Source organism: Syngnathus acus, chromosome 9 (assembly GCF_901709675.1).
Source record: "Syngnathus acus chromosome 9, fSynAcu1.2, whole genome shotgun sequence".
Taxonomy (NCBI): domain Eukaryota; kingdom Metazoa; phylum Chordata; class Actinopteri; order Syngnathiformes; family Syngnathidae; genus Syngnathus; species Syngnathus acus.
Window position 1 is genome coordinate 2,335,181 of NC_051094.1, and position 26,775 is coordinate 2,361,955.

Genomic DNA, 26,775 nt, shown 5'->3' on the forward strand with positions numbered 1-26,775 from the left:
TATTATGCATGTGTCGCCTGGGTTCAGTTCCCACACATTCACTAACAATATAAATGTGAAATTGAATGCTTGTGACCTGTGATTGACTGGCGACCAGTCCCGGGTACAGTCTGCCTTTCGACCAAAAGTCTCCAAGAATAAGTGGCATAGAAAATGGAATTTAAGTGTATTTTGTGCGTTGGTGCGGTGTTTTTTTTTTTTTTTTTTTAGGGTGGGGGGTGGCAGAAGCACATTTTTGTAACAAAAGAACTTGGGGGGCACTTGGTTGGATTTCTGAGCACGTCCTCGCGCAGAAGGATGGAACCCCCCCCCCCTCCCGCCAATCATCATCCCCACCACCATCATCATCAACCCAACCAACCGACTGAAAACTTTTTCTTCTATTTGGTGGCAGTATGGGAAAGTTGTCTTGTGCCCCCCCCAGCACCCACCCCCTCCCTTTTGCATCCATCCCTCCCCCTCTCCCCCCCAACTCCGTCTATCATGTGCCTGGGATATGATCACACTGTGCTCAGAGCGGCTGCAGCATGCTTCAAATGCAGGTTATTCTACAAAGTGCACGCTGTGTCCATCCCCACCCCAGCCCATTTCCCTTTTTCGTTATTTATTTTTCAACGGGATATTTGAGGGGATAGTGGTTGACGACCAGACACCACGGACCACTCACTTCTTTTGACTCACCTTTGTAGGAAGTAAGTACAACTTTTACGTCTTGTTCTGGGAATAGAATAGAACTGGTGGTCACGGCGTTTGTGCACACATTGGTTTCGGGCGAAAACAAAAGTTTCGGGTTGTAAATGTCTCTTTGGTTTTGACCCACTTTGAGATTGCTGAAATTATCTTCTAGAACCATCTACAGTACTTGACATATTTTCACAACAAATAAGAAATTAATTGTAGTAATCTCGTATTGTAGCACTTAACTAGATGGCTGCGATGCGTCATTAAAATAACGTTATAATAACTATATTTGATGCTGCATGTAGATGAAGTCGGATCGAATTGCTTAAATCGTCATTATATGTGAAACCATAGTTCCACCTCTAACGTCACACGCGGTTGTGCTATTTCGTCATCCGCATCACAAAGAAACGTGTGCATTTATAGGTGCGTATTTATGTCTTCAAAAATTTGTTTTATTCAACTTTTTTTAATAATGCGTTGTGATGACGTGACCTGTATTCATGCTTGTGCGCGTGTGTGCGCGCTCGTGGCAGGCCCGTTGTGGAGCCTTAATGAGCTGGCCTTTCTATATTGATCATTATAATTTACAATATGAAGGGGGTTTTTAATTCAAGATTGCAGAGATATAACTAAACAAAAAATTCATGCTTTTTGGATACATTTATCATGTTTTGTGTGGATCATATCGAAGATGCCACATTGTGGATAAATGTATGCAAGAATATAAGAGAATCCAAACATAATGTTGGATTTAAAAAGTCTATTATTTAATGTATATGTCAAAGTGCATCATTTGGCTCCTTTTTACACCTGCCGAGTTAGCTCCGCCCACCTCCGACACTGGCGTGAGTGGGACCTCTTGGAAAGTGAATGACGTGATTGACAAACATAAATCTGATTGTCACTCGCAAATTAAGAGATTTGATTGGTGTATGTCGTGTTTAACGGCATCGAAATGAACGAAAAAGCAGCATGCATGCCCGGGCGAAATAATTCTATCCCATATTTTGCTCTCATACATTCTGAGATGTCCAGCCAACTACTCACACTTCGCCATGTGCACGGGGGGGAAACAAGTAATACACGGACACGTTGAAGGAGGCGACGGTGCCATTGTAGTCCACGCTGCGGATGCGCAAAAAAAAAAAAAAAAAAAAATGGAAGCGATAAGGATTTTGACGCATGGAACAGCAAGCGAGAGCTTAATATTGCTTTTGTAAAAGCAGCCTCTTTATCGTCGCAGTTATCTCAGTTTCCTCCATTCAAACGCAATACAGTCGCTCCCATCACGAGGTAAAATTAAAAAAAAAATCTTTGCGGAGAAAAACGACGTGCGCGGTGCTGCTCGCCGCACAAGGCGGACGTTTTCCCTCCAGCGCGGACGGATTAGGAGGGACGAGGATGAGGAGGAGGATGAGAAGGCGGTGGGGGTGTGATTTTGCTTTTTTTTTTTTTCTTCATGACATCACCGTATTTACATGCTCGTGGTCCGAGGCCTTTGACCTCACCGGGGTTGGTCCATATTTTGTCCAGCCTCCCTATCAAGCATTGGGGATGGCCCCTTTACTTCCACACTGCTTGCAGAGCGGGAGGGGAGCATGCTCGCCGCCTGCACATGGGACCCTCGGGCTGCGGGGCTGCGAGGTTGCGAGGCAGCGGCTCTCCAGCTCTGCTGTAGGTTGGAGCTGCGCGGACGATCTGACTCTCACAAAGCAAGCTCGCGACTTCATAATCTGAAACATTAGCGTCCTTATTCCCTGCGCTGTGGTTGCACTTTCCACGGGGAAGCCGGATTTCCCTCCTCACGCCTTCCCTGCGTGCTGGTTCTCCTCCGGCCTCACAGGATATCTATGGCTGCTCCACGACGACTTAATAGAGGCGAACGAGTCTTTTGTGGGATTCGGGCTGATTTGCATTGCAGATGAGGGCCCCTGTGCAAGGATGACTGCACTCTATAGCCGGCCTACTTCAACTCACTCATATTGCCTCATGTCAAGTGAATATAACATTAACATTGGGATTATATTTCTTTTTTTCTCAACCTCTTTCGCATGGAAGAATTTTTGCATCCTGTGTAGTGACCAGCAATGGCAAAAAAAAGGGAATATAAGGCAGAATGTGATTTTCTAAAGGATGTCTTTTTTTTTTTTTTCCTGCTTTAATTTATTTGAATTCTAAGAGATGGAAAGTTGGAGACCAGAGGCGGAGGTGTGCATGTGGATTATTGCAGAAGATTAGGAAGTGGGTTGTTATCTTTGGTTATCTAGCTGTATGAGTGTTCTGCTCGTCATAAAGCTAGATAACCGAAAGTAAAAACCACTTCCAGACTCATCGAGGACATGCACCATTTATTTATTTTTTTCCAATTTATTTTTCCTGGACTTGACACGTAAAAATCTATATATTCAATGTAATTGTTATTTACTTTGTCATTTATGAGACAGTGTATATACGGTGCTTCTATGCACACATCAACCATCATAATATTCGCTTGATTATATTTTACGGGGGAATTAGTTACATTTAGTGTATTTCTGCATGTTCGAGTCAGGTCAGGAAACGACGCTGGCATCCCAGAGCAAGGGCCTAATAATTAGGATGTATGAGGAGGGGGCTGACAAAAAAGTGGAGAGTTGGGGGCTAGGAGGGATGAGGGTCAGGGGGTGTGAGGAGGACTGCGCTGGCAGAAGAGGGGGAGAGTGGCTGTGTTTGGGAGGGCGAGGGGGACTTAATTGATTCCGTTAACCGCAGTGCAGGAGATGTGAACGGCTGGACGATCCCATTCCCACGCTCGGTGGGGGCAAGTGGCAATGCCATGACCAGGCCCAATATGACAGGGCTTGGAATAGGGGGTGGGTGGGGGTAATAAATGTAGGGGGAGTTGTCATGAAAAGATGTCAAGTGCACCCTACTCATCTGCATCCCCAAAGAAAGAGGGGAACATGGAGGAGACTAACGGTCTTTGAAGGCCTCACGCCTGTGCCAGTTGTATGCATAATGGCGTGGCCTCTACCTTAGTCATAGTCGGAGTGATTTTGAAAGAGTTGCACTGCATATGGCGCCACTTCAACACACTGCACTTCGACATTTTGGTACCTTGTGCAATTTGAATGGGCTGACATCTTTTTATTGTGCATTGATGGAATTGGAACTCGGTCTTTTAATATCAGGCACGTCAAGATGTTCGTTGAATTTTGGCATTATGTACAGTATGAGGGTCAATAGAAGATCTAGGTAAAAAAAAAAAAAAAGAACAATCGTGTGGTTGACACTTTACACTGCAGCATTTTTAATATTTTTCCCTTTTATGGAGCAAAACAAGGTCAGCAAATACCTGACGGGGCGGTTCTTGATGCGTTAGGGATCCCTGACACCCTCAAACTGACTTTATTTTGTTTTCCTGTGATTATTGGTGGGGAGACCTTTCATACAGATTGTTTAATGACAAATTGCGCACTAAGTCATCTTTAATTGATTCCTCATTGTAAAGTTTGAGTGAAGCATATTTTGACTCTTTTTTTTTTCATCATCAATTGGCTGAATTGGAAGTTTGCTTTTCAAAAGTCTTTTTTAGAAAAGCAGGTTATTTGCCTGAGAGAACAGTAGAGGAAGTTGGCCTGAACTGTTGTGAGTAAAACAATCGTCACTGGTTAAGCGCAAGCATTGCTTTATGAAAGGGGCTAGTGTTCAAATTATATGGATGTGTGTGTGTGTGTGTGGGGGGGGGGGTCACTCTCTATGTCAACCCACATCTCGCTAAAGCACTTGGCCTCCCTCACCGTCTGCACCAGAATTATCTCATGTATTTGTCTTCACAATTCCGTTTATCCTTTTAAAATTATTTGCACTTTATTATTGGAGGGGGAAAAAAAATAACAGTGCATGGCGTGCGTGTGTTTGATTTCAAGCCAGTAAATATTCCAAAGGATTCATCCCTGCAGCCAGCAAAAGTAATTGAATGGCGAGGTGTATTGTTACCAAGAGGGAGCAGCATCTCATCTCGCACACTTGCATGATCAGACTTGCTCAGTATGCTTCAATTAGCTTTCAGAAATTTGCCTTGTGCGTGTGTTCTTCAATTTTAAACTCCTTTGTGCCTTTACATTTTGAAATTGTTACTTTGGTTCATTTGGAAATGCGTAAATGTTCTTGCTACATATCTGGAGAGGCCATTTGCATATCCCGTATTAGCGTAAATCTGCCTAGCCATGCTTGCCCTTGCCCTTCTTGGTGGCCACACCAGCACCCTCATTAGTCGTCATATGGTCGCAAACCCAGGGTGACCATGGAAAGTGTTTTTAATATTCATCCACCAGGGAATCGGCCTATTTTGCATTGAATGCTTTTTTCTGTGCTCACACTATTCCACGGGGCGTTCGCCCACTGCAGCTTCTACATAATGTGGAACAGCCTTGGTTGGGTTCTCTCACGAAGCATATGAATAGCCCATATCTGGGTTGTTACATATTGTGTCAACCCCTTGCAATGTTTATTTATTTTTTTTGCAAAGTCGACATAGGTGGGGGAAGTGGTTGCTCAACAAAAGCTTTGACAAACATCTTCATTTTGACCCGGCCGTTTTCAGTTTTGCCCGTATGTAGCCCTGTGCCCACAGTTAGCTGACCCAGGCCTCTTCAGAGAGTGAGTCTGCATCACGTTGATGAAAGGGAACAATAGCTATGTCTCGTTCAACCACGTCTGTCTGTCTGGTCTTAAGCTGGCTCTCTCTCGCTGGCTTTCTATCTATCTGCCTGTGTGTGTGTGTGTGTCTCCTGGACATGAACTTGAACTTGAGACAGGCTGCCAGACACCATCTGTGCACCAGGGCTAATGAATTCAGTGCATTCATGGCTGCAGAGCGAGCCTAGGCCACCACCACCCATTGATGAGCAGATGACCCCTATAGTCTGAGTTAGCTCTTCATCACTAATAGAATTCAACAATAACAGCTGCTAGGAAGGCGACTTTACTTTGCTTGTCTGGTTGAGGGAAAAAAAAAAAAAAAAGAAAGGCTAAGTGCATGCGTAGTGATAGAACATGGCATGTGTCCGCACGTGCTTCCCGCTGATCAACGTCGTCGTCACGCATCCTCTCTATTAAAAGCACCGGCTTGCTCTTTTTATCGGCAGCGCCATTTTGAATTTACTGCCTTAATAATTGAAAGGTCTGCTTGTTTCCTCTGGAAAAAGGGGCTAGTAAGCGAATGAGGCATGAACCCCTAAACAAGCCAGGCACGATGTGAATTCCTGCAGGCCCTCATCATTACCCTCCTCCTCTTCCACCGGCTTCTGTCACAATCACGGTCGCACATACGCATGCGTACACACAATAAGGCTTTTCCCTCTGGTTGGTGTCGCCACGGCAACGGTAGGTGAGATCACCGTGCGCATGGCAGCATCAGCCCCTGCCAATGCGGGCCAGGTTCCTGCTCTGCATGTGTGTGTTGCATGCCACCTCCTCCCTATTGTCTGAATGGCACATTAGTCCTATTTAGCTCTTATGTTGGACTTTCACAAGAAGTTAAGTAAGCATGGCAACTCACCCAAAAAGCATCTCACTTGACTTCAAACGACGTCATCCGTCGCTGTTGTCATACTTTGCAATAATCCAGTGAGGAATGCTGCAGTGTTCAGGCCCTCTTTAATGACATCATGCATGGCCACTTGACCGTCTTGTTACAAGCAGCGGGCATGCTGTGCTCTGCCATGCCGGACGAGCCTCCCCGTCTGATGATTGCGTGGCGGCGCATGTTAGTCTTCTCATCTCTGTATTGTCAAAGATCTGTTTTGGATGTCGGTAGGTTGTGTTTTTATGTGGTGGAAGATTTGCAGAAGGATCTGGTTTAACGTAGGATGTGTCAAATAATTCACTTTAAATTCATCGGTGAACGAAGCCTAGAACTTAAGCCTCGGGTCATTTGTGAGCATCGGAGTCACGTGCTTCCGACGCACCGTCGATGCTCTCGTCCTGATTGGATGAAGTGATGATGAATGACAATAATAATCCATTTATTGTAATGGCATAAAAATAGCTTTTTTTTAATCGGCATTCTCTCACCGTTGTATGAAGAAAAGTAACAAATAATATAGTTGATGGTACCTCACCATTTTTTAAAATAAATCTAGTTTGTCTTATGGTCACTGGCCATGGTATTAGGCACAACCACAAATATTTAATAAAAGCAATTATAAAAGCGGTGCCCAAATCCCAGCCTTTTACATTTAATACTAATACTGTACTGGAATTTTTGTTGATAAAAATAATTCAAAAAAATATATACATTACAGTGATGCACAATCACAATGTGTGCCTAAAAATGCTATTTTTACATTTGGTTCTAAAGCTGGCTGCCATGCATGGCTTCTCGGATGTCTGTGCTCCACTGACTTTTGATTATGCAAATACTATGGTGTATAAATAAATTAGTATAATTGCGCCATGAAATGCGTTTTCAATCGCCCTTGCAGATGAAAGGATGTAAATAATATATTTTCTGCCGCTGCATTATTCATCCTGGACTAATTACAAAACAGTAGCGCATACACTCCCAAAATGCTATTTACTGAATGTTTTCACTATACTGTGTGTATGTCCACAATTGGTCTGTCCCGTGGTCGTATTATACAATCTGTAAATATGCGAGTCTCATTTTTTTTAACATTTGCAAATACGGAAGGAGCTCCTCTCTGTATATCGTGAAAAAAAAAAAATGTGGATGAAAAATGTAAAGCCTTATTTGTATTGAAAATTGGTTCAGGAAGGACGAACAGAAGCATAATAAATTCTGCAGCGGCACAAGTGGAAAGCCGATTTCTCCGAAGCATGGGGTATGGAGGCCTGCTTACATTTGGCATGCAGCAAAGGATTTGAAAAATATATGATGGTGTTCACCATTTAAATTATACGGCTGCTTTGGACTGGAGGGCCAGTAGCACTGCTTATAGAATAGTGAGCAGGAGTTGCTACGCTCGCATTAGCATCTGGCCCTTTTATGTAAATTTGATGAGAAAGGAGTCATGCATATACGCCCGGGCGGGGGATGTACTCGCCTTAATATCCTTATTAGAGGGCTGCGAATTAAATATTTATAACGCGGGGCTCGGGGTTGGGATAGAAGGGGGCCCGTCCCGCGTTGTCGTGCTGGAGGAAGGTAGCAACGGGGACTGCGAGGAGGAGCTTGGCTTTCTCTATGCGCCGCCTCAAGGTGCCACCATCTTAAGGCGTTTGGCAGTAGCACGTGCAAGGAGGGCAGACCTAAAATGTCCGCTGGCATACACACGTGCTTGCATGCACATTTTCTATTGACGGCAAGGCGGAGGTCGGAAAAGTCGCATATTCAATTACAGCGGTCGGCTGAGCGTTTCATTTGCATGGATTAATGTGCCCGATTACCGTCACCTGCAAGATGCCAGTCTTTCGTGTATCTCTTCGTTAGCTCGCTAAGCTAAATGCTGCTATCGTGGGATTTCCAGGGCAAATCTGAACCCAATATTTTACAAGTTAATCTTTATCAAAAAAAACCAAAATGGGCTTTTATTTGTGGAAAAAAAATAGCTTTCAAGTATGGTTGTATTATGAATTCTTATGTATTTTCACTGAAGTGTATTTTCACGAAATGGAAATTCTCTATTTTATAAATGACGACACTATCTAGCAAAGGAAATGACAGTATTATAAAAACATGTAAATCTGCCCTCTACTTTTACTCACCCTCTTACTGTGCAAAACACACACACACAGACGGAGGCCGACCTCCCCTATCTGTTAATTACCATAAAAGTGCTTGCTTAGGCCACGTGCGCACACACACACACACACACGCACGCACAAATATAAAAATGGCACAAACACATCGCTGAGTGAGATACAGCTAGAGCATTAGCATTTTCTTTCATCTTGAAGTGCTCCTAAGGCAATGTATAAAGAAGAATGTGCGGGAAATTATTCGACTTGAATTGTACCACACAATGCATCTATTTTGGAGGCGCGCACACGTAAACGCAAGACCCATCACATATTGAAGCGCCCACTATTTGATTATATATATTGAGTTTTGCAGGTTTCCGGCGATGTCACCGTGTTACATTTCTTCGGACCTTTGCATGGATGATTAAGTAGAAGTCGGTGTATGATCGCGTACGCATGCTGTCGAATTTCGCATGCACATTATCAACGTGACCCCCCCCCCCCCCCTTCTGCCATGATGATGAGTGGTACAGGCGTGCTGCCAACAAAGAGACAATAATTAAACGACTGCTTGTTTGAGCCTAGCGCTTGCTAATGGATTGGTACTGGGAAGGAAATGAGACAGGCGGCTCGGGAGGGGGAGCCAGTTGTCAAAGCAGACCTGGACTTATAAGAATAATGAAACACTGAAGGCCACCTTCCATCTTCTATAATAACAAGTCTCCGCAGGTGTTTAGCCTTAGTTTAGTCCCCTCTTATATGTGTTGACGAGACATTAACATCGCTACGAACTGGACAGTTTACCATGGGGTGCATCGTTGCAATCTTGGAATTATTGGTGATGGCCAGTATGGCCGCCACCCCGGTAAATAACGCACAGTGAATCAAGTGCATGGAATAGGGGGGGGGGCATGTTGGGGGTTGATGGGATCAAACATGCTACACCAGCTGCAAAGAGAATGAACGAAGAGAAAATGCAGGGAAGGTAAGGTGGGAGTGGAGAATGGTTCCCCCAAAACCCTGCTGTAGGGCTACACACACACACACACACACACACACACTTGGTGAGGTCGGCCCACAAGTCGAACATTACACCGGGGAATGAGAAGAATATTGTTTAGATAAAGATGTCTGTCAGTATGTGTCATGTGTTGAAGTCTTTGCTCATCACAGTTTGGAATGTATTTGTTTTGGTTTTCTCTGTGTGATTTTTTTGGATGATCTAAAACATGAATAAATGATTATTCAACCAAAAGGTATCATGTGGTGATGTTGTTTTGCACGTGCATCATATTAGAGATGACTCATAGTAACACAAAGGGAAGTGGCAAATCCTTGATTGCAATATTTCTGCTTAGATTTTCTAAATCGACACCACAATAAAAATATACAGTCAGTGAAAAACAATATATTTTATTTTAACCAGGAAAAACGCGAACCAAAATGTTCCTTTCTGATAACGCTTTGCCACATCTATACACTCAAAGCAAAAGTACACCATATAATAATTTTATCTTACTAGCATCAAAATAACTTTGTTGGGACACTGGAAGCAAGGAAAATTATTAATTTGGTATTTCATTGGTTATCTGTAATCTGTCAAATTGTTGTGTTAGCATTAGAATTAGCTTGTGTGCTAATACATTACTTTTCATCAAAGTTGTGTGGCAGTTGTGCAAAAATTAAGCACAATGCTGATTTAATAATAAATTGGTTAGCATTGCTTCGATCTTCGACCATGTCGTTATTTTTTAATAAGTGTAGTGACACTTAACACTTAAATATGAGTGGTGGGCCAAATATGATTCACATACGTGTCGACATGAACAAAGTTGGATTCGAAACCTTAAAATGCATCAACCTTCCATTTCTTATGCAAAATTACGATTTTGCACAAAATGTTTTGCTTGTTAAACATCCTCATCTTTCATTGCTGCAGTGATGAAGAACCGGAGCTGCGGAGGACGCCATAAAGCAAGAGGACATCGATGTGATGTGTGGAATTTTCTTTTCACCGCACCTGTCTGAGGTAAGATAAAACGATCAAATCCATGTATGAGTTGAATTGCCAGTACAATTATATTGAATACATTCCAAAATAATAAAATCACATATTAAATATTTTATAATATAGAAATCCTTCCATCCCAATTCCAAAAAATTTCATTTTGAATCCCAGTATGCCATAGTCACTGATCATGGTTGTTTTACCCCTTTGAAATGATCTCCAACGTAATGACAGTCTCAAAAACGCATTTATTTTGTTGCTTTCTCTCGTGTGCTCATCTCTGCTGATGTGTGTGATGTGTGGAGGGCACAATCGGAGATGTTAGTTTTGGTTCAGAGGACATGGTGAATGACTAAAGAACCGTTGCCCGCTTGTGATTGTGGGCACAATCACATCCCGTGACCACTTGCGAGTTTTATGCTAACGTCTGGAAGACGAGGAAGCCGAACTCCATTGGACATAATCACAGTAACACACACACACACAAATACAAATGTGCAGAAGTGATTTAAAAACATTCCCTGCGGCTGTAGAAATCCATGCAGTAACACTAATTGGTCTCATTTATGTCCCGTGGAGGACATACTTGGTTTTCAATTAGGCCCGTCCGTCATTATTACATGTTAAATTTGATGTCACTGAAGAGAGACAAATGGCTTTAATAAGTCCATCTGGTCAGATAAGAAATGTTTATTCGCTTGTAGCGGTGGGTAATGTAGTTGTAGGTTTTGGGCAAATTTGAATATTGAATCGAGGAGACGTGGTGATTGTGTTGAAAGCTATACTGTCATTGTGTACAAAGAAATATACACAGCCAATGTTTCAATTATTATTACGAGTATCACGGCGAAGTAACAAGATGGACCTCAATGGTTAAAGTTGAAAACAAAAAAAAAAAATACATGTCACACACACTTCCCACTTCTTTTTACTTAAAATAATAGTTGACCATCACCACCTCCGGCCAGCTATGAACAAACAAAGAGCAGCTCCTATATATTTATTTAATATTTGGAAATACGTGTGGTAAGATAAACAAGAACGCAGAACAAAGGATGCCCAGCATGTAGTGAGTCTTAATGGTCACAACCCAACAATTGAACGGATCCTACATCAACAAAAAAAGCTCAAAATCCATAATAATGAAATGATTCTAAAAGGAAAAAATAGTTTGAACAATTCTTTGTGTATTGTTTAGTTCTGCATCTATTTCTATGTGCATATTTCACGAAGGGATGACATGCTTTAGCCACGCCGCATGCTGCCGATACTCTTAGCGATAACACAATGTCAATTACATGCAGAGGGAAAAAAAAAACATCCACACCCCTCATGCGCCATATTGTGATTTTTCTATGAGCATACAACTGTGGCTTTAGTAAAAATGTTTAATCAAAGCAGACACAACAGCAGTTTGCAAACAGCATCTTAAAATCCAAGCAGATTTCAGCAGACTGTTTTTTTTTTTCTTTCTTGTGCATCACCACACAAGCAGAACAAAGGATATGCACATTGTGAAATCATGCAAATGAATGCAAATCACTCGCAGCGAGGAATAGAGAGGGGAGGGGCGGGGCGGGCGGAGGTTGCACATGCAGAGAAGGATGCCAGTGACTTTGTATAGACAAGGTGTAGGACAAACCGACCCCGTGTCTACATTTTGCTATTTATTCAGTTGTTCCTAATAATTAATCAAAATGCAGTTCACGAAGGAATTTAGCCATAAAAAAATGCTAGAGAAATAAAGCTGCCTGCTTTGTGCGTGTGTGTTAGGATGATGCAATATGTTGAGTGCACCAGTTTAGGAAAATACAGCACCAAAACTGATTCAAATAAAACTCTTGATTTTTACAAGCCTGCGTTCAAATATAAACCTGCCTGTATATATTTTTACTGGAATTTTATCTATTTACACCCCCCAAAAAGTACTGCAGGCAAATCTATTTTCATCAATGCAGAACGTGCCAAATCTATTTGGCTCTCTAAATGTCACTTCACATTTGTTATAAATAATACACCTTCACTTTTATGACTCGCACAACATTGTGGCTCTGTGTAAAATGACTTTTATTATAAACGGCTTATCTGTCTTGATATTGTCGATATATTTGGCTCTTATGCTCAATTGCATATAATTCTGAGAATAACGTTATTTGCAATAAAATGAACATACTCTTCCAACAGTTGATGTGCGGATAACTGCACCAATCTATTTTTAACACATCATACACAGACAATATTGGGGGGGGGGGGGCTGCGGTCCCAGACAAGGCATTGACAATTGCGCATAATGATGTGAACATTCCCGCATGTCTAATGGGGTGGATATTGCGACAGAAGCTGGCTGCTCCTGCAGTGTGTTGTTAAGGTGTGAGCAGCACATGCGTACATAATGATGCATTAATTGCGGCCCGTGCCATTCGTCAGTGTTTGGGGCTCCTCGCCGAGACTACTGAAAGGCCCAGGATGTGATCGTTAATCTTGTCGGATTATGCATGACCACGCCGTGCGCTATCTTCAAGTCTGCTAGCATTAAATTGTACACGCGGCTTGGAAAAGCAGCAATGTCCTCTCTAAATGCTAAGCTAATCTTTTTAAAACATCTTTAGCCTCACTTATTGTGTCAAGACCATTTTTTATTTGGATATTAATATTATGAAGATTCCACACCTTTTTCCGACACTTAACTTTCAGATCAATGTTAGAATTTCTACACACGATTTATTGTCTAGTTTGTCTGTGTGGCTTTATTAAATGCACCCCCCACACAACCACACACACACACACACCCACACAGTTGCTTTTTTGCAACTTGCCTCTTAATAGAAAGGCACCAAGGCGAAGGGGAGGGGAAGTGCATATGAAAATGGAGGGCATGCAGGAATCATAAAAGATGGAAACAAAAGGGGCACAGACAGCATACACCGAGAGGGACAGGCAAAAGATGAAGCTCATTTTCCGTGGGCACCCAGTGGCGTCTGCATTGCAGATCGCTAAAATCCACCCCCCCGAATGCGTCCCTGGGCTTAAGGGGGTGGTTTGGGGGTGGTGGTGGTGGGGGGGGGATGGGTTTATGCTGTCTCTGCTTTGGTACACTTTGTTTTTTTCCCCCTCTTTTCCTCCCCCACTGAAATATATTTTCTGTCTGCATCAAATGTCAAGTTAATTTCCTGGGTGCTATGAGCGATATGTCCTCCCCTTCGGTATGTGGTGCCGAACGTGCCACAGTGTGTGTGTGTGTGTGTGTGTGTGTGTGTGTGTGTGTGTGTGTGTGTGTGTGTGTGTGTGTGTGTGTGTGTGTGTGTGTGTGTGTGTGTGCGTGTGTGTGTTTGTGTGGTGGACAGGGGCATGGCAAAAAGAGAGATGAGGGTTGCTGAGGGTAGCTTCAGTACAGTATCTATAAATTGGCTCCCTGTGAAGGGCTGGAAAAGTGTGTGGAAGTGCACATGCATTGATATATTCATGTGTGTATGCGTGCGTGCGTGCGTGTGTGTGTGTGTGTGTGTGTGCTAGTGTGCAAAATATGATCCAATTATTAATAGATGCTTTTGTCAGTGCTCCTGTTCCCATCTGCCTGTCCTTATTGTGCATTCATATGTACAGCTCCTTTAAAGGTTCATTTGAATTGAATTGTGCACGCACACACACATACACACACACACACACACACGCATAAATGAATGCTTGGTAATTCAATACAGTGGCAAAAAAAAGCAAAAAGTATTTCGCAACAAAGCAGAGTAGTGAAATTTGCTGGAGCTTTCTTATTAACTGAGCTGCAGCTCGTAGTCGCCAACAAGATGGAAAACTTATTCCCAGTATATTTAACCATTTTGCTTGGCAAGTGATGTCTTTGAGGACCTCCACGGTCCCCAATTCCAAGATGGGTAAATTGTAACATATGCCCACTGCCCAGTACACTTGCATGACTTTCAGACCTTTATCAAAAATTGTGCCTTGATTTGATTGTCAGCATCGTATCAATTCAACAACAAGTCGGTAGATTTTCAAATATTTGTCGTTTACAATGTCGATATCTGCACTTAGAAATGTGTCTTTGATTATGGTCACCTCATTTGCAGAGTGGCAAAAATGTTAGGAACAGCTATGGTCTAAATAAATAAGATAAGCTATTGCTAGGCTATTTTAATAATAAATAAATAAATAAATAAAATGGTTTTATAATTCTATATTACATATTTTATATATAATACTATATATATATAGTATACATATATATATATACTTTATATATATCGCATTGTTTCCTTTTTTGCATGCAGCTGTGAAAGTGTATGAAAGGAAAAGTGTGTCGTAACGTGTAAAAAGCCTTATTGCCAAGGCGAGCAGTATGCATTTGTCACTCTTCTTTATGCTGATGTATGCTTCTGCCTCGCACACGTCGCATCCCATAACCCAGAAAAATTACACCAGTCCCACCTAATTGCGCATATTCATGACGCTGCTTTGCATAGAGCTGCTAGCATATTTCCGCAAGCGCTGAGGGATGCATCCGAGTGAAAGAGCTGTCAATCCACTGATTCACTACGTCTCCGCCACAAGCATCCGTTTGATAACCCTCCCTCCATGCCTCCATCTTTTTTTTTTTGACTTCTTTTATATGATCTGAGGCCATCACCCAAAAGAGTTTCCCCTTATTTCTTGCAGTCAGTCATACTGCCACTGCCTGCAGCTTGTTCAATTCTAATGTGGATTTTAAATCAAGAAATTAGCTTCACCAAGGTCATCTGGTCGTTTCGTGTCCAATTGCAAGAATCAAAAACAATCAATGCAGACTGTTTTTTATTTTGATGAGCATTTTCATCCAATAGGCTTTGGTGACGATGTCAATAGATTTGCATCATGCATAAAGGAGGTGCTTTTAATTACAGACAAGGGAAGTAGTGTCGCTCCAAATAACCGATGAAGCGTTTTCCCTACGGCTCATTGTAGCACTTGTGAAAAGGACTTCATCACACTCGGCCTTGCGGTAATGAAGGAACGCTTTTGGCTGTGCTGATGCACGGGTAAACAGCGATTGTTTCACAACGGGCTTTCCAAACATGGCCAACAATGTGGCCATTGTCCCGCCAGCTCTCATTAGGACGAGCATCGCAGAAGCTCTGAAGGGAGCTGGGTGAAAATGGGGCAAGAAGGGGCGTCAAAAGTGTGTGTGTGTGGAGCTGGCAGAAGCAGAGGATGTCACAGGGAGGTTTTGAAAAGGGAAGACAGCAAGACGTGTACGTCCGCGTCCGTACTTCCATTCCGTACTTTGTCCCTCGTTGCTTGTCCGTTTGGGAAGGCGAGGGATGCTTTGGCAGTCATGCCACCTTTACGTCACCTTCTCCCACCCGGTGCAGAAGAGACGAGAGGAAAGTGAGGAAGTAAAAGAGGCCTGGGTGGGGGTGAGCCAGTGAGCGAGGGAGAAGGTTGGGGGGGGCAAGAAACAAGACAAAAGATTTTTTCTTGCTTCCTGGCTTAATGAACACGGGCGAAGAATGCTCACAATAGAATACATTATCCTCGCGTTAGTAGAAGCAATCAATTAGCAAAAGAAAAAAAAGACTATAGCAACTCTGTTTTTTTTGTGTGTGTGTTTATCGGTTCTGCCTCATTCACAGTTAAATTGCGTGACCTCGCTTGTCCATCTTTGCCACATTTAACGCCAGCGGTCGCAACAATTGCTAGGCAGGATCCGTGAAGAGTGAGGCGACGCTAATCTGCCACGATATTGTTTGTCGATTTTGATTGACGCTATCGGTGAGACGTTCGCGTTTTTCTTTGCTTTTGTGCTGCAAAATAATTGGTTACCTTACTGACCTACTTCATAGAGGCAAAATATTCGTAACAATATGGTGCAGTGCATCTTGGCCATAGGTGTCAAACCCAAGGCCCGGGGGCCAGATACGGCCCGCCACATCATTTTATTTGACCTGCAAAGACAAATTGTGCAACGATTTCATGTGTCAAGACTAAAATTACAAATTGTCTTCACTTTTAGAAAATTGCTCGGAATTATTAGTACCATTCCATCTTTCTAAAATATTTGAAGTTTTTACTTTACTTCACCTGATCTCGGCATTATTATCTTCTATTTCTTTCTACCACTCCTGGATTGGATGGCAATCTCCTCCATTCTGACTGGTAAGCCTTACTGGGAAAATGGCCTCTGACAACTAAAGTTGTACTAATGCTGACAATTGCAGACAAAATTTTCCCACAGGTCCCATCAGCAATTCACATGGCATTTAGATGAATTTTCTTTATCCGTTTTGTTCCATATTGTCTCCTTTTTGTGTGTCATCTAGAAAAATAGCACCCAGATAATGGCGGCAATCTATACTGGCCAAAAGGCAGAATCTATTCTTAAGTGTCCAAAGTTTTGGCGACGAGTTGTGAGGTTAACGTCATCCTCGTGATTATTATTCGTCAAACATTTTAGCTTTTCTAACAAACAATAGACAAAAGTAATGAAGTCATGCTAAAATCAATATCCGACCCCTGTGACAGATTCAGCCATGCTACCATGTCTGATTTTGTTTGTGTTTACAATTTACTGTTTGAATCCCAACAGCCACTATGCAACATAAAGCTACACAATCACAAACACACAAAAGGAGGCAAAAGTAGTACAAGGCTCCTGGATTTGTGGACAACATGCGATGAAAAAGCACTTCAAAATAATGCACGATGATTAGAAGACACATCCCTATGTCCATTCAAGGGATCTGTAAAGTATTTGATGTCGGAGTGCATTGGGAGATGTATTTTGTTGCTCTTCAAAGTGCCTCAGATGGGTGCCGGCTAGTCTTTTGACCTTTGCCGAAAAGACGATAAATGGCATTTCCCGTACGTTGTGTGTTTGTATTGCCATAGTGTGGATTGTACGTGTTTGAAACCGTGTCTTGCGCTTTGAAGGTTGAAATTTGGCTCGAATTTTGTGATTGGTCAATCGACTCCTCTTTTGATGATGTTGCGTTATCTCTAAAATCATCAACCAATTCAAACCCCGGTTGTTTTGAGGGGACACACACCGGAAGACACTTACGAAATAGCCGCCTAGCCAAAACGCATTTGTAGCTAGGCGATTGCAAACGTATACTCGACGAATGCAAATAGCTGCAGGTGGTAACCTATGAAAACACTATCATTTAGTTGTTATACAAATATTGTCAGGCTGCTATTATGTACTGTAGCTCTTTTTTTTTTATTTGCTCCAGATTGCCCCGCGCTGTTAACCTTTTACTTGACAGGACTATTGTTGGCATTGAATGAGTTCTTATTTTGCTTTCTACTTAGTGAAGAGTTCGGCTGCATAGAAATAATACACTTTTTTTTTACATCACAGTAAAGGTGAGGTAGAGTGGGAAGGAGGGGAGCGAGGCTAAAAAGGGGAGTAGCAGCAGTGGGTGTGATTAGCTCCTTTGTTGGCGGTCCGTTGAGCTTCATTGGCCGCAGAGAATAGCTTCCTAACGAAGCCAGCCAAGCTTGGACCAAACTTTGTGCTGAAGACAAACTAAGTTATGGTGGTCCGGCGGCGCGCTGGAGGCGAGACAACTGATATTCAACGCCTGGACATATGGTCCCCCCCCTCTTTCCCACACCAGGGCCTCCAAAAAGCCACTTTCTCATATATGTGAGTCTCTACATTTGGGTGGATGGACATATTTATTCTGTTGATTTCTCTATTTTCTGTTCCTTTTCACTGCAAAGAGAAACCCAGAAGGGAAGCAGAGGCTAGTGACAGAAAGTCGAGGTTGTTGATGCTTAGTAGATGCGACAGAAGAGAGAGGGCTGCGGGCTTTTGTCTCTCCGAATGACCCCGATTCAGAATCCTCAGCGACACATGGCGCAAGAGCTGAAGTCAGCGAGCGAACGACACCAACGCCGCCGTTTATTTCATAACGTCGACGTGAAATATTCGCCGGCGTTCACGCGTGGGCGCATGGGAGCGAGCCTAATTGCGGTTTGAGGCTAATTGTTTGGGTCACGGTGGGAGCGTGGGGGACAGGCGGCTTCCGCGTCTCACCAGCCAAGCACTCGGTAACTGAGCCGGCAAGGGGGAGAATGGGCCCACTTCAGGGCCACACAGCGGGCTCGAGCAACACTTACTTCTACCGGCCAAACTGTCAGCCAGAACAACTTCATTGTGCCCAAAATTGGAGTTGAAAGCAAGGCAGAGACTTAGGAGGGAGGGAGGGAGGGCTTGCCGTGAGGAAGAGTGAGGGAAGGATGCGGAGACAGAAGAGCCCAGAGAGAGGGGGTCTGTGAGAAACTGTGGGACTGGAAAAGGGGGAGTCCCGGAGAAGGTGCGAGTTCTTTTCAGGGAGAAGATTTCCCAGGAGTTCTACACAGGAGAAAAAGAAGTCACTTAAATGCAGGCTTGCCAGAACGTTCTCAGCCCCAACTAACATCACAACGTCTTTCATCAAACCCAAATTGAACAGTCTCTTGCCATAACAATGAAATACAGTATAAATTCATGATAATTAGATCATTATTGAGTGACGTTTCAAACAATGATGTGCCTTATATATAATATAAGTAAATAAAATAATATAAATAAAACAGCTTAAAACTTTTTTCCCTTTCAATCCAATCTTGGTTCCCAAGTTGAATCCGATAAATGTGAAAAAGGTACCAATTTGCTCGAAAGTCAAAAGTAAAGCATAAAAAAGGGTGACACATCATCATACCCATCAAGGTAAAATAACGTTTTATCCCAGACTTTTGCACAAGCCTCTCGGGATATAGTCTGACACAAAAGCAATCCCGATAAAGTGCTTCACGTCACCGTTGTCTCCGATGTGGCTTCACCCCATTCAAATTCATCTTTCCACTCTGGAAAATGATACGGCAAAAGACTGAAGAAGTTTACTTTGTTACACTGAGTTTAGGCAGATAAGGAAAGTCTGCCGCATCGCAGTGTGGGCGAAGGTGTGTGCGTGCGTGTGCACGTTTTGCATGTGCAGTCTTTTTCTGCCAGCCGCTCGGATGCGAATGGAAGTGAAATGCTGCGAGAGCGCACACGCACACACACACACACACACACACAAACACACGTTTGATCCAGAGAAAGCCCTGCAGCTCCCAGAGACCTAACAAAAGGCCTCCTCTATCCATTGTATGAGCTGTGTGTTTCCCAGGAGAACCCAGCAGCCACAGCCAGAGAAGAGCCCGAGATCGCTTTCCCTTAACATAGCTGTTTTTTTTTTCTTCGCTCTCTCGATGGTCCAGCACAACAATCTCAAAAGAACCAGCCTTAAGATTTTTGAGGTACAAGACGCTGAATTTTGGGGGGGGTGAGCATCCTGACAGATGAACAGACGCGGCAGACAGACAGAGAGAGAGCGGGCATTCCCAGTGCACTCTTGTGAAAAGGAATATTTAGGCGTCTCGTCGACTTGGATATCCGCTGGTGGTTGGGAAGGGAAATTTCCTCCTTGCGCCGACAAGCTCACCTAGCAACTCATTTCTATGCTCAACTACTGAACCAGACCCGAGCAAATTGCCAGTCTCTGCTTCATTAGCAAAGTCTTGGAAAGTTAGTCGAAAGTATCTGTATGCCTAGCTGTTCTTTGCAACATGTGGGACGGGACCAAGACAAATAATCGGAGGGAATCGTTTGATTTATATTGTAGAATTTGCGAGATGGGGAAATTGTTATCTCAGCTGTACGTTACGGGGGATTTTTGTCGGCCGTGCGATTTGTAGCATTGCCAGCTACCGACCGTAGTTGAGTTTGTGTGTATCTTCTTTTACGTCAGTTAGCCTTTATTTAACCGTCTCGCTCCCACTGAGATTAAGAACCTCTTTTTCAAGATATAAAAATGAGAAGTCAGTAAGGGGCAGTATCCAGCTTATACGTTGTAAGATTCCGCCACCTCCATGCATCACTGGAGGGTTTTTGTTATCTCCCAAACACATGAAGGGAAATGTGTTAAGGTCGAAGGAAACTAAAGTTGAACTTTTTTTCTTTAACTGGAACTGGAGTAATAATATACAAGGTGGAAGGAATTCATACCAAAGCAGAAGAAAGCCTACTCGAACATCTAAGCTTTATTTGTGGCTTTTACTGTACATTCAAATGGGAATTGCGAATTAAATTGCAGTCATAGCGGAAGTTGATTTTGATGATATGAACTCGCTCAAGCCGGTAGCTGAAAACAAACATGCTAGTGTGATAGCATCTAATCTCTCCAGCAGCACCATTATCGTCTAAAATATCACCATACACACCCCTTTCATGCCCGCACTCACACACCCTCTCAACTCGACCTCCTCCCCCCCTCCCGCCCCTTTGCACACCCTTTGAGGTAAAGCTTGCGTGTTGAGGATGGGAGTGAATGTAAGCCATTGTTGTGGTGAAACTGAACTCTACAGCCAGTTGTTTCATCCTGTTTGGGCTTTTTTATTTTTTTTAAACCATCACATCAGCTGAGAGGCCAAAATACTTTGTCTACTCTTACTAAGAATAATCGTGAATTATTCAATGCATAGTCAGTCAGTAGATTTGATCGCTTAAAAGCCGAGTGTCAATTCACTCATTCACTGCCATTGATGTCAAATATTCATTTATTGGCACACACTTCTATGGCCCATTTGATATCACGGTCTTGTTTTATAGCATTTGCACACTGTGCATGCAGATATCCACATCTTCCCAAAGAGGTAAAGATTAAGAGTAGGAGGCGGAGGGTTGCGGGAAAGATGTTTTGGAGGCCTCCACCTCATTTCAGAGGTGAGAAACTGTACCGTCAGTTTCATAAGAATAATTGACACTTCAAGTTAGCCTTCCAATCAAAGGGGATTATTTTTCATCCAGCATATGTGCAGCCATACTGGAGAATATGAAAGGGAGGGCAGAGAAGAGGTAAGGAGGGGGACATATCCTAAAAGCTTAACCCTTTCATTCCTCCATCTCAAGAGTAGAAGAATTCTTTTTAGTGCACGTACTGTATACCTCCACATAGACTCGAAGTGGCTTTTGTAAAAAGTTACAGCTCAGTAGAGCCAATTGGGATGATGTCATGTGCACGATTTATTCCTGCTTTTGTGCCAGTGAATACAGGCTAAGAAGTGGGGGCGCCAGAGTGAAGGTTTGCCCACATTAAACCATTAAAGCAAGTGCGATGTTGAATTATTGATTATTACTAATGAAAAGGATCAGTTCAGGATGAACTATGGGCTTAACCAAAGCCCCTAGGCTAACACACCAGCACCACCCTTCCCCTCCCCTAAGACGCACGCACGCACTCACACATACATAGTTCCTCTGTTCAACATCTATCTTGGCTTGTTCGCGAAAGAAATTTATTCTGCCACTTCTTTTCTCACTCTGTCCCACTTTCCTTTGGATCATTGTCCAAACATTGCAAAAACACGTTGGCCGTAATCAATGCCAAAGTCAGAGAGTCAACCAGCAGAGCAGAGAACAGTTGTAATGCTAAGCCACATTTCAGGGAGAATAGGGATTCCGTATTGCTGGGGGAGTGAGGGCTTTGGGGGTGCAGGAGAATCGGCGCCAACCCCTCGGAGGCGCTCAGCAGCATCCCCCCCGCTCATAGGATGGCGGATGTGTCTGGAGGTATCCATGACAACACTGCTGTATGCCAGGGACATACCACAGTCGAGTTGGCGCTGATGCATGTTTGCCCCCCCCCCGCCCTTATTCAAATATTTATATTTACATGTGTGCGTGCACAAATGCATTAAGGCCCACAACTCAATCACATTAATATTCACTCAGTTGCTAGAAGGGCCCGTCATACATTATTTGACCCAGTGACTTAATATTTACTCACGTTATGCAACTACTATGAATCAATATCTGAAAACATCTTTTTTTTTCTCCAAAAGGACATAAATTTGAAGGACACATGACATATAAAAATGGGATGTTAATCAATTGATCAAACAACTTCAAGTCAATATAAGCATGTTCAAACTACAATTTAGTAACATTTCAAGAAACTGTAAACTTTTGTCTGCTTGCTGTAAAAGTAATTCTTTGGATTTACATTAACTGTGAGATGTGGATGACTAAAGACAGATGCTTTTAGAGTTTGCATTTGGATTGGATTGTATATATATATATATATATACGATACGCTCCTGACAACAGTGTCAAAAATGTATAAAATAAAGTCAACACATTTTTTAAGAGAGACGACATTGTACTGGTACGCAACAGTTTCATTTGCTAAAAGAGAAACGTTTACTGTGACACTCTTTGAGGTCACAATGCGCAGATCAAGAATCACTCTAACAAACAGATACACACTGTCACAACCAGTCACACATTGCGTCCTAATAGTCTAGATTCTAGTGAGCAGTATATGTGAGACAGAAGGAGGGAGATAGGACAGTGCTGTACTGTTTTTTTATTATTTTTTATATATATCCTTAAATGCACCTTCCAGTCCCCCCCACACACACACACTCTCTCTGAAGCAGATCCTATGGGAGCATATTTTTAACCCTGACAGCCCTGTGCATTTTCTGAGAGGTTAAAGGGCCGAATGGTGAATCAAGTAAATAATTCACAACATCTGAGACTCTTTCAGTGTAACGTCAGCACCGATGGGGGGGGGGGACCAAAAGAGACTTACTTACATTCTAACACACTTTTTCATTTGATCCAAATTGGACTTTGGACTCAACTCCAGAGAAACAATCAGGACATTTCTTTTAAATTTACGCCGACGTAAAATCTGATGTCTTTTCTTCATTTTTTTAGGTTTGATGAAGACCTCCTGTATTGACGCCGCTCTCCAGCCTGCCACGTCGAGGATATCCAACAGATCGCAAAGGTGACTTTCCCCCTTCCGTGCATTACTGTTTCTGCCCTCTTTTTTATGTGGGCTATATTTCAAAGACTCCGCCTCTATGGCTCAGCAGCCTCTGCATCCCTTTTACCGGAGAATTCACCACGGAAGCGTCCGTCAGACCTTTTTGAGTGACGTTATTCGTGTCAAAGCGCTGATTGAAGGAGACACGTCGAGAAATGCTGTGCTAATGAAATCCTCTGACCCACATCCTTTAATGTTATCCAGTTCTCCAAAGACACAGAAAGGGCATTTATACAGGTAAACCATGGCTGGTCCCCGAAGTGAGAAGCATTCATTATTTACTACGAGACACTTAGCACATAATGCACTGCTTGGAGCATACAAAACATAGAGCCTCCTCTGTGCTGACAAGACTATTGTTGTGTTTTATTTTATTTTTTCTGAACATGTATGTTTCCATCCATACTGACAGATGAAAAAGAATATGTCTCCCTGAGGTTGAGAGGAACTGACAAAGGTAGAAAGTGGCGTGGTGAAGAGATGTCTTCTCTTCCTTGTGTGCCAGTTATATTTTTGACTTGCTTGGCAATTCATGTGCATCTTTTTTTTTTGCATCTTTTTGTGCTTCTCCTTTATTCTGCTGTAAAAAAAAAAAAAAAAAAAAGACACCTTCAGAAGTGCTTCCACCATGACTAAAGCGTCAAATAGAACTGAAGAAAAACAAGCCCAGTGTTTCTTATCCTGCAGCCACCATGTTTCACCAAAGCTATGCTGCTTCTAGGATGTTATTGTTTTTCTCCATGAAACCATTTGGAATCACCTTTAGTCCAGATGGAGGTACTTGTAAAAATCATTCAAACATCAAGAAGTCCAGTTACCTCAGTTGATTACCATGAATGAGAATCTACATAGACGTCATCCGTCAGCTGCTATCGGACGGTCTGCCACTTGACTCGTCTGAATCGGCTGGCCTTCATCTTTTTTTGGAAATGGGCTGAGTTTGCCCGTGAATGGCCGAGGGAGCCTCCGCCTGCCAACCCTGAACACTTCTGTTTCTGTCAGCTAAGCATCAGAGGCATTTGCGGAAAAAAGAAAGCCTAGCCACAACACTTTTATACTGACTGAATTTCTGGGGAAATGAGGGCAGTCGCTTACTTATCATGTGCGGGGGAGTGACTTTCAGTATTTCAAGTTCACGACGAGATAAATCTGGTTTGAAGTGAACCTGCTAGGAAATGTTGAAGAGAAGGTAATCTAAATTGATGTTGCTCTGCATCAGCTGTTTGCAGACAAGGACGTTGGAGATATGGCATATGGTCATATTTACTGATTTTCTCCCGTGTTGTAAAAAGCGAGGCATTATATTTGCATTGGACCTAAGATTCCATAGTTTCAGAAAACAGAAGTAGCATAATGTTGCTTAGAGGGAAGTGGATGGCAGACTTGGTGATGCGGGTGATCCAGTTGGAGGTCCAAAGCCAGGCGGGAATGTCAATTCCATAAGCGGTCTCACCCAAAATTAAGGCGTGATGGACCAAACGCTGTGGTTCGATCACAACAAACTGATGAATAACTAGCTTTGAAATCAGAGTCGAGTAAAAACTGGTCAAACATTTAAAAAAAAATGAATTGTCATAGAAATTGCTAGCAATATCTGTAGTTTTCAAAAGTGACAACAACTTCGATCCATAATTTGTCTTCGCGGGCCACATAAAATGATGTGACGGGCCGTATCTGGCCCCCGGGCCTTGAGTTTGACACCTATGTTCTAGAGCAGGGGTGGGCAAACTTTTTGACTCGCGGGCCGAACTGGGTTCTAAATTTGGACCGGAGGGCCGAACCAGGAGCAGATGGACGTAGTGTTTGTGTGAAGTAATATAAGCGACCTGTAAAGGTCATTGCATAAAAGATTTTGGCCTTTAGTAGGTAGTAAAGCATGGATATTCCAAAGAAGTTTTTTGAAAACAAATGCATTTATTAACAGCATTAAAAAAAAAAAAAAAAATTCACTAAAAAACTGCTATCAGTGATTCTCATAAAATACGACACTGTTATTATGAATAACAGTCTCCATCACTTCAGTGCCTGCAGGTCAGATTAATGAAAGATGTTTATCTTATGAGATCACATCAAACCGCAAACATTCTGACCAAATACATCATCTTGAAGAATCGGTGAAAGCATACATCCAAATAAAGTAATCAAAACGGCAACACGGTGAGGGGTATCTGAAAATCAGAGCAGAGTTTTAACTCACAAACACCTGGTAACAGAGGTGAGGAGTAAAATTTGTTGTGGCAATTCTTAGGAGAGATCCGAGGTGTTGGTCCGTTTACCTCGATCTGTGACGGGTTGATGTTGATGCTCATGTGGCTGAACGTCACGTCGCGTACGTCGAGCCAAATTGGCCACTCTTTTTGAAACACTCGGCACTGTGTCCACCTTGCTTTTCCTTGGGCGACTCATTTTAATAGAAGGATTCCAGGGGAAGGTTTGTGGGTGGCTTTAGCGTAAAACTGTATCTGAAAGCTCAGCGCGCGAATTACAAGAATGCTGTCGTCACAGCCCACGCTCTAAATTCGGGACTGATACAAATAGAGCGCGAGTGCGCCATGTCCGTACTACTGAGTACGTACACGCACTTGTGAGTGTGCACCGAGCGTTCTGACACGGCTTCCGGTAGTAAATGTGCAGGCGAGCGGTTCCCCATCTACTGGGGAAACGCAGTCATTGCAGGCAAAATGACAAAAAAAAAGGTTTCATAATACAATTTATTCAGGGTTGGCGGGCCGGATTAAACGGTCCCGTGGGCCGGATGTGGCCCGCGGGCCGTAGTTTGCCCACCCCTGTTCTAGAGGATATCATGTAAGACAATACATGTGAGAAGTGCAGCGGGAAGAAAGAGAGAAAAGTGAGGTGGGGGTGCGGAAGGGGGCTAATGTCCGCCGCTATTGTTGGCCTTCAAGTTGACTGGGACCTCACAGCTCATGAAGGCCTTTCATTGGAGGATCTTACTGTGAACCGCGACGTAAGTCGACTAGTTCTTCCCCTCCAGACAGAATAATACACACATTGCATTCACAGTCACGGTTGACATGAGTCTCAGGTAGCGTCGAAAAGGGGCGGAGCATGTTTAAGAACTTTCTGTGGCAAGTTTAGCTGAGGCAAATTCAACTTTACCATATACAACATATATACAAAGCACGTTTTTTTTTCCTGAAGTTGACTATTGATGATTTTTTTTTCAAATGAATTTTTCCTGTCATGAGTTTTCCGTGCTAGCATAGGTTAGCGGTGCGCTCGGAAGTTTGGTTGTGTGTGCTGTGTTGGTTTATGTTCTAATACAAATGATCAATCCAGAATTTATTCAAATTTTTTCCCATTTGTCTGTTTCAGGTGTGCCCCTTTCTGCACAACAACTGGAAGAGAAGACGTCATCTGTGCTTTTTTTTTATATCAATTTCAGCTTCTTGTAAATGATTGCACAACATATTGTGAACCTGTGCTGATGAGAATCACTGTACCGCTGTTTATATTTTCATTAAGAAATTAGGTCAAATTGACTGTTTGTCTGTTGACGGCAAAATAAAAGCACTTTACAAGCCA

At 42.9% G+C, this 26,775-nt stretch overlaps 1 long non-coding RNA gene across 1 annotated transcript; it reads left to right on the forward strand.

The window, feature by feature from the left end:
* Positions 1 to 456: 456 nt before the first annotated feature.
* LOC119127071 lies at positions 457 to 26,775 on the forward strand. Its single transcript, XR_005098749.1, has 4 exons — positions 457 to 692; positions 10,310 to 10,399; positions 23,118 to 23,190; positions 26,566 to 26,775. It is a non-coding gene; the product is annotated as an uncharacterized LOC119127071 (long non-coding RNA).